Source organism: Phyllobates terribilis, unplaced genomic scaffold (genome assembly GCF_046119375.1).
Source record: "Phyllobates terribilis strain yellow unplaced genomic scaffold, ASM4611937v1 Scaffold_7__3_contigs__length_470593459, whole genome shotgun sequence".
Classification (NCBI taxonomy): domain Eukaryota; kingdom Metazoa; phylum Chordata; class Amphibia; order Anura; family Dendrobatidae; genus Phyllobates; species Phyllobates terribilis.
Window position 1 is genome coordinate 169,860,990 of NW_027362767.1, and position 14,406 is coordinate 169,875,395.

The window sequence follows — 14,406 nt, forward strand, 5'->3', positions numbered from 1 at the left end:
AGGGGACCCTTTTATAGCCAAAATCACGGCCCTGTATCGCAATACGTCACATAGGCTGAAGATAAATGGAACTGTAGCACCCTGAGGGCTCGGTTGCTACAGAGGTATTGCACCTCACCCAGAGGTGTGATATCTCACTCTCAGGTAAGGATGTAGTGTGGATCAGGACCCGACACCTGCATGCATTACACCACATTGCCGTGGGGCAGGGCGACCAATATGCCCCTGAGATGGGCACGACAGTCCCTGTCCCTGGCTGGAGTGGGGGGAGGGAACACAGAGGAAGGGGAACCCTGTAGTGCAGGAGCAGGGAGGAAGCAGTTACTGGGTGCATTGAGAAGGGAGTATAAAAGGTGGGCACCATCTTAGTTCAGTGCAGAGAAGTCTGAGCAGAAGTGGCAGGGAGCAGGGGCTCTGCATGAGCTCTGCTCCGGAGGCGGGCCTAGTAACAGAGGCCCAGGCCTGGAAGAGGGAGAAGGAAGGTAGAGGAGCGGAGAAGGCTCCAGGAACGAGGAACGAAGGGATCCCAGGGGTGCGGATGGGCGAGTCGCCACCGCACGCCCGAATCCACCTGCGTGGAGGGGTCACGCCAAAGGGGGAGACCGGTCCCCGAAACTAGTGGAGGCAGGAAACGACCATCAGCTAGAAACCAGAGGCTGTGACATTTTATGTGGCGCAGCCCCTCGCTACACCCGCTAGGAAGGCACCACATAGGGTCAGGGAAACTGGCGCCAAGTTTACCAAGAGGAGTCCCGAGGCAGCCGGACAGAAGGGTTGGTAAGAAAGGCCAGACAAAGGACACACAAAGGGGGTCCTGTGAAGCGCTCCAAAGTTATCTGGGAGTTGTCTGAGCCCCTCACCTGGTGAGCACAGTACGACATGGTCTGGATAATAAGAACTGTGAGTAAAGGCCCTGGACTGCATCACTGACTCCGTGTCGTTACTGCTGCTACCCTGCACCATCACCCCCATCCTCCGCATACACTGCCCTGAGGCTATACTCCTCCCGTGGGGAGTTACGCTACGCTCTGCTGCACCCACAACACCAGCCTCAGCAGTCTGCCCTGCAGCGGCGGTTCACTCTGACCGCAATCCACGGGTGGCGTAGTCGGACATTTAAACATCAAAACCACATAAATAGTTCCGCCACTGGTTTGCCCGCCCTGAGCCACGGAACCGGGTCGCCGCCACGGAGACTACAACCACCAGCATCCACCAAAAAGGGTCCGGCTCCGGGTGTCCCAAGGCCCAGGGGGTGCATAAGAACATTTTCATCACCTTTCACAATCACCAATGGGACAAGGCAGGGATGTCCTCTGTCCCCTCTCTTATACATCCTAGTGATGGAGCACCTGCTCTCATCAATTCGCCATAACCCCAATATTAGGTGGATTGAGGTGGGAGGCACCGAGTACAAGTGCTCTCTATTTGCTGATGATGTCCTAGTATATATCACTCAATCACATATATCCATCCATGCTGTTATGGCTGAAATAGATCACTTTGTTACATGGTCAAATTTTAAAATCAATGCAGCGAAGTCTGAGGTTCTCGATGTCTCCCTCCCCAAATCCATACAGGATTCCATCCAGTCCAACTTTCCCTTTGCCTGGCCCTCACAGGGTATCAAATACTTAGGAATTCCTATTCATAGAGACCTTTCCCATCTATGTTATCTTAATTTTGGGCCCTTTATTGAACAACTCCATACAGACCACGGTTGGCAAGTTAGAACTGTAAGATTCACTACTTGAACCACTGGTGTTTTGTGGAAAAGCACATGTACACTGTGTTCCAAATTATTATGCAAAAAGTGTTTAGGAGTGATAAGGGAAGAATTTGTTTGTCAGTTAAACTCATTGATGGTGATGTCTGTCAGGACTCTTTATATCACTGTAAGCCATTGCAGACACCTGTGCTAATTATTTGGCAGGTGTGTCCAATGAAAGGCAAGACTACTTAAGAAGGCTGTCTCACATAATTAAGCAGCCTACATTTTCTGCCAAAATGGGAAAGAAAAAGGATGTGTTGGCTGCTGAGAAGCAACAAATTGTGGAGTGTTTAGGTCAAAGCATGACTACAATTAACATTGTGCGATGATCAGGATGAAGTGTCTTGGCAATCAAGAAGTATGTAGCTGATTCACAGTACACACGTGTGCGTGCTGATAAGGGCAAATTGAGGACTCTTTCCTACAGGCAATTACGTCAGGTTAAAAGAGCAGCGGCAAAAAAGCCTTGTCATAGCAGCAGACAAGTATTTGAAGCTGCTGGTGCCTCCAACATCCCCCGAACAGCAAGATGCAGGGTCCTTCAGAGGTTTGCAGCTGTGCATACGCCATCCTGTCGACCTCCTCTATCCACTTCACACAAGCAGAAACGGCTCCAGTGGGCCAAACATTACATGAAGACTGATTTCAAAACTGTTTTGTTCACGGATGAGTGCCATGCAGCGCTCGATGGTCCAGATGGATGGAGTGGAGGATGGCTGGTTCATGGACACCCCAAGCAAACACGGCTACAGCGCCAACAAGGAGGAGGTGGAGTAATGTTTTGGGCTGGAATCATGGGGAGAGAGATTGTCAGCCCCTTTAGGATCCCTGAAGGGGTAAAGATGAACTCCATAATGTATGTGGATTTTCTCAAACAGCACTTCCTGCCATGGTTCAAGAAGAAGAACCGTGTCTTCCACGGCAAGATCATTTTTATGCATGATAATGCACCATCTCATGCTGCACATAAAACATCTGCATCTCTGGCTGATATGGGCATAAAAGGGGACAAACTTATGGTGTGACCCCCATGCTCCCCTAACCTCTACCCCATTCAGAACCTCTGGAGCATCATCAAAAGTAGTGTCTATGATGGCGGGAGGCAGTTCACATCTAAGCAACAGCTCTGGGAGAGTATTCTGTCCTCATGCAAAACAATTGAAGCAGAAACCATCCAAAACCTGACAAATTCAATGGACGAGAGAGTTCAGAAGCTCCTTTCGAACATGTAACATCACGTAGAATAAAGTTTTGAGTTGAAAACTGTTTGATTTCAGTTTCTAATAACCTGCTAATGCTTATAATTTCAAAAATGACCATTTATTTGGTCTTTATTAAAATGAAAAGGTTGATCAAAAAGTTTGGGGGATCTAAGAGTGTGGCAACCCAGTAGTCATGATTACTTCGAATTCTGACAATATGAGGGTCATGTTGCAGGTAGTGCAGCAAGAAGGCACTTATGTGTCTTGCGCATCTCGGAGCCCCAAAATTATTTTCCGGGCTAGATGCAGCTAAAAATTATTATTAATTTTAAATCTGGTGGAGCTTAGTATAGATGGCCTAATAGGATCAGTGCTGCACACTGCTACAAGGCCCAAATTATTTTCCAGTCAAGATACAGATAAACATGATTAGTAATTTTAAATCTGGTGGAGCTTATTATAGATGGCCTAATAGAATCAGTGCTGCACACTGCTACAAAGCCCAAATTATTTTCCAGCCAAGATACAGATAAACATGATTAGTAATTTGAAAGCTTAAAACGGTTGGTAGGGTGATTTTAACCAATCATCAAGCTTTTACTCTCCCCAGGATGACACAGGGGTAGAAAAGTCATTTCGGATCCATGATTTGTTCATCTTTATGAACGTGAGTCTGTCTACATTATCAGTGGAGAGCCTTGTGCGCTTATCTGTCAGCACACCACCAGCAGCGCTGAACACACGTTCAGACAGAACGCTGGCTGCGGGACATGACAAGATCTCCAAGGTGTAAGTGGCTAGCTCCGGCCATTTATCCAGATTGGAAGCCCAAAAAGAGCAAGGGTCCAGTGACACAGTCATGGCTTCAATGTTTACTTGGAGATACTCCTGTACCATCGTCTCTAGGCGTTGACTATGTGTCAGACTTCTTGTCTCCTGTGGCCTTGCAAAGGATGGGCTAAAAAAGTGGTGAAATGATTCCGCAAAATTGATGTTACCAGCAGATACTGTGGTTCTGTTACGGTTTGAGTGCTGAACACTCGACGGTCCCACGGTTGGCAAGTTGGAACTGTGAGATTCACTACGTGCACCACTGGTGTTTTGTGGAAAAGCACATGTAAGATTCTGCAACAGTCTCTGCTGATACTCCTGCATGCGTGCATCCCTTTCTATGGCAGGAATAATTTCTGCAAATTTACTTTTGTACCGGGGATCTAACAGTGTGGCAACCCAGTAGTCAGGATTATTTCTAATTCTCACAATTCGGGGGTCATGTTGCAGGTAGTGCAGCAAAAAGGCACTCATGTGTGTTGCGCATCCAGGAGCACCAAGTCCCTGTTGTGTTGGTGGCGAGGTAACAATCATGCTTCCTTCCTCTGTCCTCTCCCCCCAACCTCGCACAACAGAAATGTGATCAAGGTCTCCCTCATCTGATGAGTCTTCCATCAGTTCGTCCTCCACTTCTTCCTGGGCTCCTGCACCTTCCTCACTAGTTTGGCTGCTAGCATGTGCCCTGGTAAAATCATCTCCCCCACCCTCACATGCCTGCCGCCTTGGTGCTGCCGACCATCTGGACCTTGCAGATGTTAGCCCTTCCGCATACAACTCCTCCTCCTCTACTTCCTCCACCTCCTCTTGTGCCACCACCTGACTCCGAATTCTGTTTAACATGTGCTCCAGCATGTAAATCACCAGAATAGTCATGCTGATAATGGCATCGTCAGCACTGAACATCTTCGTCGCCATTTCAAAACTGTGCAGAAGGGTGCATAGGTCCCTGATCTGAGACCACTCCTCCAGCGTGATTTGCCCCACCTCTGGATCTCGTTGGCCCAGGCTATACGTCAGAACGTATTGCACCAGGGCTTGTCGGTGCTGCCACAGTCGCTGCAACATGTGCAGAGTTGAATTCCACCGGGTAGGCACATCGCATTTTAGCCGGTGAAGTGGCAGGCCCAACGACTTCTGTAGAGATGTAAGTCGCTGAGCTGCGGTATGCGAACGGCGGAAGTGAGCACACAGCGACCGTGCCCTCTGCAGAAGGCCATCTAGTCCGGGATAGTGGGCTAAAAATTGCTGGACAACCAGGTTCAACACGTGAGCCATACAAGGCACGTGTGTGACATTGCCACGGCGAAGGGACGCACCCAGGTTTGCAGCATTGTCGCACACGGCCTTCCCTGGTTTCAGGTCCAGTGGAGACAATCATTCATGAAATTGGTTCTCCAGAGCTGACCACAACTCCTCAGCTGTGTGACTCACATTTCCCAGACATTTCAAAGTAAAAACCGCCTGATGACGTTGAGCCCTACTGCCAGCATAGTAAGGAGGTGTGCAGGATCCCTTCTGCGCAGTTAGAAAGCTTGTGGCATGACCAGACAGGCTTTGGGTGCAGGTGGAGGACCGAGAGGAGGTTGAGGAGGCAGAAGCAGTGTAGGAACTTTGACATAAAGAGGATTGACGCACAACTCGTAGGGACGGCAAGACTTGGACAGCAGCCCCTTGTCCTGCTGTCACCATAGTTACCCAGTGCCCAGTCAGCGACATGTAACGCCCCTGTCCATGCCTACTCGTCCAAGTGTCTGTGGTGAAATGCACCCTGTCACACACAGAGTTTCTCAAAGAAGCGGTGATGTTGTGTGCGACATTCTGGTGGAGCGCAGGCACACCTTTCTTTGAGAAGTAGTGCCGACTGGGCATCTGGTACTAGAGCACTGCGACGGACATAAGGTCTCGAAAATCCTCTTAGCTTTCTCATGGCTAGGAGGAAATGGTCTTTTACTTGTCCACATCTGGGGGACCGAGGGCTGACTATTGAGCTTAGACGGGGTTGATAAAGGTGTCCCCGGCAAACTGCCGGTCTGTGAGGAAGATGCAGGTGGACATGTTAGGTTGCCTTGATCCAAAGGTGGTGCTATCGATGTCGGACAGCGCTCAACACCAGCTGGTGTTACCACCTCCAAAGAAAATGATGACCTGCCAATCACGCTGGCTGTTGCGGGTAAAGAGGTGGCAGGTCTGCGCCCCAAAACAGGTGTGACTGCTGTCCCCCCAGTCACAGAGGATGAAGAGGCCGCGGATGCACAAGATATGGCAGACGGTGGTTGGCCCGGCCTGCTAGGCCGCATTGTAGCACAGTGAGCTTTCCACTGCAACTTATGCTTCATGTCCATGTGCCAGTTCAGGCATGAAGTACTCAAACTATGTATTTTTTGGCCTCTACTTAGCTTTTGCTGACATATGTTACAGATAACACGAGTTGGGTCATCTTTATCGATCTGAAAAAATGCCCAGGCTATGCAAGGCTTAGCACCCATGCGACCTGAAGAGCCACCACGACTTGTGGTGAGAGGCAGAGTGTAACGGGTCTGGGAGGTGGAACCTCTGTGCAACTATACAAGGGGGCAGTCCATGTAAGGAAGCGGGTGGCTCCCAGGGAAGACGGGCAGGTAGTCACGGCAAGTGACAGGGACAGTCTCTGGGTAGAGGGGCAGGTAGTCACGGCAAGTGACAGGGACAGTCTCTGGGTAAAAGGACGGGTACTGACGGCAAGTGACAGGGACAGTCTCTGGGTAGAGGGACAGCAGGCAGGTGGCTGGTGAGCGCTCCCAGGTGAGCGGGTGAGAGTCTCTGGACGGGCAGGTGGTCACGGCAAGTGACGGCAGAGCCTCCAGGTAGGCTAGCAGACAGGTAGCAGGTGAGCGCTCCCAGGTGAGCAGGCAAGAGTCTCTGGACAGGCAGGTGGTCACGGCAAGTGACGGCAGAGCCTCCAGGTAGGCTAGCCGACAGGCAGCAGATGAGCGCTCCCAGGTGAGCAGGCGAGAGTCTCTGGACAGGCAGGTGGTCACGGCAAGTGACGGCGGAGCCTCCAGGTAGGCTAGCAGGCAGGTAGCAGATGAGCGCTCCCAGGTGAGCGAGCAGGCTGGTCCATAGACAGACTGACAGGTGTAGGAAAGCAGACCGTCGGACTGCAGGCTTGCAAGCAGGTAAACGGATATCAGGCAGGTATCAAGCAGGAATCAGGCAGGTAACTGGCAGGTAACAAGCAGGAATCTGGCAGGTGACTGGCAGGTAACAAGCAGGAATCTGGCAGGTGACTGGCTGGTAACTGGTAACGGGACCTGAGGGCTGAAGCAGAGTGAAGGCTTTGCAACAACATTGCTCGGGCACCTCCATTTTGGAGGAGGTGCCTTAAATATGGGAGGTCCTCCGGCAATTGGCCCGGGGACTCCTTAGGACGGCGCGCGCGGTCCCTTTAAGAGAGGGGGAGCGCGCGCGCGTGCGCCCTAAGCACACTGCCGGGGAAGGAGCGCGTGCCGGAAGCAGCGGGGAGAGAAGCGCTGGAGGAAGCCGCGCCAGGAGCGGGGAGGTGAGAGGGACGGCGTCTCTGCCTAGTACGGGGCAGAGACGCCGATGCTACAGTACCCCCCCCTTTAGGCCCCCTCTTTTTCTGGCCAGAAAGAAATTTTTCAAGGAGAAGCGGGGAGTTGATGTTCTCCCTGGGTTCCCAAGTTCTCTCCTCAGGACCAAACCCCCTCCAATCTACCAGAAAAAAGGTCTTTCCTCTTACCCTCTTGGAGGCCAGAATACTCTCTACCTCAAAGACGTCATCAGCGGAAACCGGAGCAGGAGGGGCACCTGGATTATTGGAAAAAGAGTTAAAGACAACGGGTTTGAGGAGAGATACGTGGAAGGAGTTGGGAATCCGTAGGGTGGCTGGGAGTTTTAATTTGTAGGCCACAGGGTTAATTTGCCTGAGGACTTCGAAGGGACCGATGAATCGAGGGCCCAACTTGAAGGAGGGTACTTTGAGCCGCACATGTTTGGACGAGAGCCAAACCTTGTCTCCCGGACGGAATTGAGGCGGATCCAGACGTCTCTTATCAGCATATCTCTTCATCCGCTCAGAGGACAGAAGAAGAGCGGACCTGGTACTCTCCCAAATAGTAGAAAATTCGCTGACAAGAGACTCCGCAGCAGGGTTGTCCACAGAAACGGAGACAGGGAGCGGAATCCGGAGGTGCTGGCCATAGACAATAAAGAACGGGGACTTGGAAGAGGATTCGCTCTCGTGGTTATTATAAGAGAACTCGGCCCAAGGAAGGAGGTCCACCCAATCAGAATGGTGGGCATTAACAAAGTGCCGGAGATAGCTGGTAAGGATCTGATTGATCCGCTCCACTTGACCATTGGACTGAGGGTGGTAAGCGGAGGAGAAGTCCAGGGTGACGTCCAGCAGTTTACATGTGGCTCTCCAGAAGCGTGAGGTAAACTGAACCCCTCGATCCGACACGATGTGGAGGGGTAGGCCATGGAGACGGAAGATATGGCGAATAAAGTCCTTAGCCAGCTCAGGTGCAGATGGAAGACCAGGCAGGGGAATGAAGTGGGCCATTTTAGAGAAGCGGTCTGCGACCACCCAAATGACAGTACACCCGGCAGAGACAGGAAGATCGGTAATGAAGTCCATAGCGATGTGTTGCCACGGGGCAACAGGTATGGGAAGCAGCAGGAGATGACCAGCTGGTAAGTGTCTGGGAATTTTGTTGCGGCCACAAGATGAACAGGCAGAGACGAAGTCTACCACATCCTTACGCAGGGTAGACCACCAGTACTGCCGGGAAATGAGTAGGAAGGTCTTCTTTTGGCCGGCATGGCCAGCTAGTTTAGAAGAATGACCCCAGCGAAGAACCCTCTCACGGTCTGGAGGTGCCATGAACGTCTTGCCGGGTGGAAGACGAGTCAAATCCAAGGGGGCCACATTCATCACCTTGGAGGGGTCGATAATGTGCATAGGCTCCTCCTCTTGGTCGGAGGACAGGAAGGATCGGGACAAGGCATCAGCTTTGACATTTTTGTCCGCCGGGCGGAAATGAAGGATGAAATCGAAGCGGGCAAAGAACAAAGACCACCGGGCTTGACGTGGATTAAGTCTCTGGGCATTTTGGAGATATGCCAGGTTCTTGTGATCCGTATAGATGATCACCGGGTATAGAGCCACTTCAAGCAGGTAACGCCACTCCTCCAGCGCCAATTTAACGGCAAGCAGTTCTCGGTCTCCTATGGAGTAATTGCGCTCAGAGGAGGAGAAGATTTTAGAGAAAAAGCCGCAGGTTACCATTCTCCCGGAGGAAGACTTCTGGGTGAGCACCGCTCCGGCTCCAGAGGAGGAGGCATCAACCTCCAGGTAGAACTGTTTGTTGCAGTCCGGACGGTGCAGCACAGGGGCAGAGGAGAAGGCTTGTTTCAGGGAAAGGAAGGCCTCCTCAGCTTCGGGTGACCATACCTTGGGATTTGCTCCCTTACGGGTGAGCGCAGATATGGGCGCAGTCCGTGACGTGAAGTGAGGAATGAAGAGACGATAGTAATTAGCGAAGCCCAGGAATCGCTGTATCGCCTTCAAGCCCTCCAGACGGGGCCACTTTAGGACAGCAGAGAGCTTCTCGGGATCCATTCGCAAGCCTGTCTGGGAGATAACATAGCCCAAGAAAGGAAGAGAGGTCTGCTCAAAAAGGCACTTCTCGTATTTAGCATAGAGGTGGTTCTGCCTGAGCCTAAGCAGGACCTGACGAACATCCCTCCGGTGTGTGGGAAGATCCGGAGAGAAGACCAAGATGTCGTCCAGGTATACCACCACGCATAAGTAAAGAAGGTCACGGAAGATGTCGTTGACCAGTTCTTGGAAGACGGCGGGAGCATTGCAGAGACCGAAGGGCATCACGCGGTACTCATAGTGTCCGTCCCGGGTATTAAATGCTGTTTTCCACTCGTCTCCCTGACGGATACGGACCAGGTTATAAGCTCCACGTAGATCCAGCTTGGAGAAGATCCTGGCGCCTTTAAGACGATCAAATAACTCAGAGATGAGCGGAAGGGGGTATTTATTTTTAACCGTGATCTGATTGAGTCCTCTATAGTCAATACAGGGGCGTATCGAGCCGTCTTTCTTTTTGACAAAGAAGAATCCGGGGAGGTAGATTTCCGGATAAATCCCCTAGCCAGATTCTCTTCAATGTACTCAGACATGGCCCGGGTCTCGGCTGCAGACAACGGGTAGATACGCCCACGGGGAGGAGTGGCGCCAGGTACCAGGTCGATCGGGCAGTCATATGGCCTATGGGGTGGCAACGTCTCTGCTTCCTTCTTACTGAAGACGTCCGCATAGGGCCAGTAAGGAGCCCGGAGACCTGGTAAATTAGCTGGAGTAGGCGGAGGGCGAACTGGGCGGACCGGAACCAGGCAGGTCCTATGGCAGTCTGGACCCCATCGGAGTACTTCACCGGATCGCCAGTTCAATACGGGTTTGTGTGTCTGGAGCCAAGGTAGACCTAGCAACAGGGAGTGAGAAAGTCCGGACAACACATGGAATGAGATTTCCTCAGAGTGCAGCATTCCCACCTGCAGGGTTATGGGTTCAGTGACGAGCAGGATGGTCTCCGAGAGAAGTCTTCCATCCACGGAGGCGACTGATAATGGCTCAGCCAGGGACTTGGTGGGAATACGGTATCTCTCTACCAGAGACTGGGAGATGAGGTTTCCAGCAGCTCCAGAATCCAGGTGGGCAAGTTCAAAGTGACGGTTTTCTCCCCAAGCAATAGAGACCGGTAAAGTCAGAGACGGAGAGGGCTTACTTTTGTCTAGGACGACCTCTCCGAGTGGTCCTAGACACTGGCATTTCCCGGCTTCTCCGGGCAGGAACGGATGAAGTGCTCCATACTGCCACAATAGAAACAGCTTCCCTCGACTCGGCGAGATTCTTGGCGAGATTTGACCATCTTGGTCTGGTCGATCTGCATAGGTTCAGGCGAGGACGCCCGCGGAGTGACTGATTGAGAGGCAGGTCTCAGGGAAGTAGGAGCAGAGCAAGAAAAGTCTTTCTCCCAGGCAGTCTCTTTGGCACGTTCTTGGAACCGAATGCCAATCCGGGTAGCTAGTGACACCAGGTCATCCAGAGTGGTAGGAATGTCCCGACCAGCTAACTCGTCCTTAATTCGACCGGAAAGACCCTCCCAGAAGACGGACACCAGAGCCTCATTTTCCCAGGCAAGCTCAGAAGCGAGGGTGCGGAACAGTATGGCATATTGGCCCACGGTGAGACTCCCTTGGCGGAGACGTAGCAGTGAGGAGGCAGAAGAGGTTTTCCGTCCAGGTTCATCGAAGACTTTCCGGAAAGCAGCGAGGAAAGACGGCAGGTCGGACACCAGGGGATCCCCTCTCTCCCACAGGGGATTTAGCCATGCCAGTGCCTCCCCAGTAAGATGGGACATGATGAAGGCCACCTTGGCTCGGTCGGAGATGAACTGGTATGCCAATAGCTCAAAGTGCAGGGTGCACTGGTTTATGAAACCCCGAGCTAAAGTAGGTTCGCCGGCAAAGCGTGGAGGTGCCAGAAGCCGAGGTCCATAGTCGGGTACCATGAAGGGACTGGATTGCGGTACCGCAGGAATGGGCATGGCTGGACCAGAGGTAGACATAGACAAGTCACACAATGCGCCTAGACGAGAGTTAACGGACCGTAGATAGGACAGTACCACCTCCTGCTGAGTTTTCTGACGTAAGACTTCCTGGTGCAGATCGAAGATCTGGGGGCCACCGGGTTCCATGGCCCGAGCAAACTGTAATGGGTCTGGGAGGTGGAACCTCTGTGCAACTATCAAGGGGGCAGTCCATGTAAGGAAGCGGGTGGCTCCCAGGGAAGATGGGCAGGTAGTCACGGCAAGTGACAGGGACAGTCTCTGGGTAGAGGGGCAGGTAGTCACGGCAAGTGACAGGGACAGGCTCTGGGTAAAAGGACGGGTACTCACGGCAAGTGACAGGGACAGTCTCTGGGTAGAGGGACAGCAGGCAGGTGGCTGGTGAGCGCTCCCAGGTGAGCAGGCAAGAGTCTCTGGACAGGCAGGTAGTCACGGCAAGTGACGGCAGAGCCTCCAGGTAGGCTAGCCGACAGGCAGCAGATGAGCGCTCCCAGGTGAGCAGGCGAGAGTCTCTGGACAGGCAGGTGGTCACGGCAAGTGACGGCGGAGCCTCCAGGTAGGCTAGCAGGCAGGTAGCAGATGAGCGCTCCCAGGTGAGCGAGCAGGCTGGTCCATAGACAGACTGACAGGTGTAGGAAAGCAGACCGTCGGACCGCAGGCTTGCAAGCAGATAAACGGATATCAGGCAGGTATCAAGCAGGAATCAGGCAGGTAACTGGCAGGTAACAAGCAGGAATCTGGCAGGTGACTGGCAGGTAACAAGTAGTGTTGAGCCACCCCCGTAGTGTTCGAGTTCGGTTCGGTTCGTCGAACACCCGTGTGTTCGCCGAACTGTTCGTCGAACTGTTCGTCGAACACCTTCGAACACCGTTAAAACCAATGGCAGGCAAACAAAAACACATAGAAACACATAGAAAACACCTTCAAAGGTGTCCAAAAGCTGACAAACTGCTCAGAAGACATAACTAACACATGGAAAAGTGACAAGTACATATAGTCATGCGAAAATAAAAGAGGTGGAGGAGTAAAAGCAGGGGGAGACACAGATATAGGCATGTCATGCCCTTCTAAAATCCAAAAAGTGAGAAGCCGACACCGCCAGTCCGCTCCTGCCCGTGCCACCTCCGTGTCGCCGGGTTTGTGCCAGAGCCGCGGTGAACCCTGACGGCCAGCCCCCCTCTCCCAATACTGGTGCCTGTCCGCTGGTGGGTCGAGCGAGCCCCCCTGTGGTGGAGGCAGCTCTAAGCTTTTTAATTTAAATTGTCTCTCTAATTTGAATGAATACACTTTAAATCCATTTACAAGGATCTATTGGAGGGCAAGTCTCATGCCAGCAGCCGCGGTAATTCCAGCTCCAGTAGCGTCCACTAAAGCTGCTGCAGTTAAAAAGCTTTTATAAGGATCGAGCTCGGCTGTCCACCGCAAGGCATCCTACTGCCAGTCCCAGCCCCTATGCCTTGGGGTGCCTCCTGATGCTCTTCACTAAGTATCCCATGGTCCCGAAGCATTTCCTTTGAAAAAATTAAGTGTCTAAACTACAGGTGGTGCAGCTTGCTTAACAGCCGGGATAATCCGCTCACTAGCAGACACTGCTACTAGGCACAAAGTATTTCCTGGGCTAGATGCAGTTAAAAATTTGTAATTAGATACTCTCGTTGGATGCTGAGAAAGCATTCCATAGAGTCTCCTGGCACGCCATATATGATTCTCTTAAAAATCTTGGGGTAGGGGTCTAGGGGACCCTTTTATAGCCAAAATCACGGCCCTGTATCGCAATACGTCACCTAGGCTGAAGATAAATGGAACTGTAGCACCCTGAGGGCTCGGTTGCTACAGACGTATTGCACCTCACCCAGAGGTGTGATATCTCACTCTCAGGTAAGGATGGAGTGTGGATCAGGACCCGACACCTGCATGCATTACACCACATTGCCGTGGGGCAGGGCGACCAATATGCCCCTGAGATGGGCACGACAGTCCCTGTCCCTGGCTGGAGTGGGGGGAGGGAACACTGAGGAAGGGGAACCCTGTAGTGCAGGAGCAGGGAGGAAGCAGTTCCTGGGTGCATTGAGAAGGGAGTATAAAAGGTGGGCACCATCTTAGTTCAGTGCAGAGAAGTCTGAGCAGAAGTGGCAGGGAGCAGGGGCTCTGCATGAGCTCTGCTCCGGAGGCGGGCCTAGTAACAGAGGCCTGGAAGAGGGAGAAGGAAGGAAGAGGAGCGGAGAAGGCTCCAGGAACGAGGAATGAAGGGATCCCAGGGGTGCGGACGGGCGAGTCGCCACCGCACGCCCGAATCCACCTGCGTGGAGGGGTCAGGCCAAAGGGGGAGACCGGTCCCCGAACTAGTGGAGGCAGGAAACGACCCTCAGCTAGAAACCGGAGGCTCTGACATTTTATGTGGCGCAGCCCCTCGCTACACCCGCTAGGAAGGAACCACATAGGGTCAGGGAAACTGGCGCCAAGTTTACCAAGAGGAGGCCCGAGGCAGCCGGACAGAAGTGTTGGTAAGAAAGGCCAGACAAAGGACACACAAAGGGGGTCCTGTGAAGTGCTCCAAAGTTATCTGGGAGTTGTCTAAGCCCCTCACCTGGTGAGCACAGTACGACGTGGGCAGCCGTTACCTGCAGACGTGGTCTGGATAATAAGAACTGTGAGTAAAGGCCCTGAACTGCATCACTGACTCCGTGTCGTTACTGCTGCTGCACCATCACCCCCATCCTCCGCATACACTGCCCTGAGGCTATACTCCTCCCGTGGGGAGTTATGCTACGCTCTGCTGCACCCACAACACCAGCCTCAGTGGTCTGCCCTGTAGCGGCGGTTCACTCTGACCGCAATCCTCGGGTGGCGTAGTCGGACATTTAAACATGAAAACCACATAAATAGTTCCGCCACTGGTTTGACCGCCCTGAGCCACGGAACTGGGTCGCCGCCACGAAGACTACAACCACCAGCATCC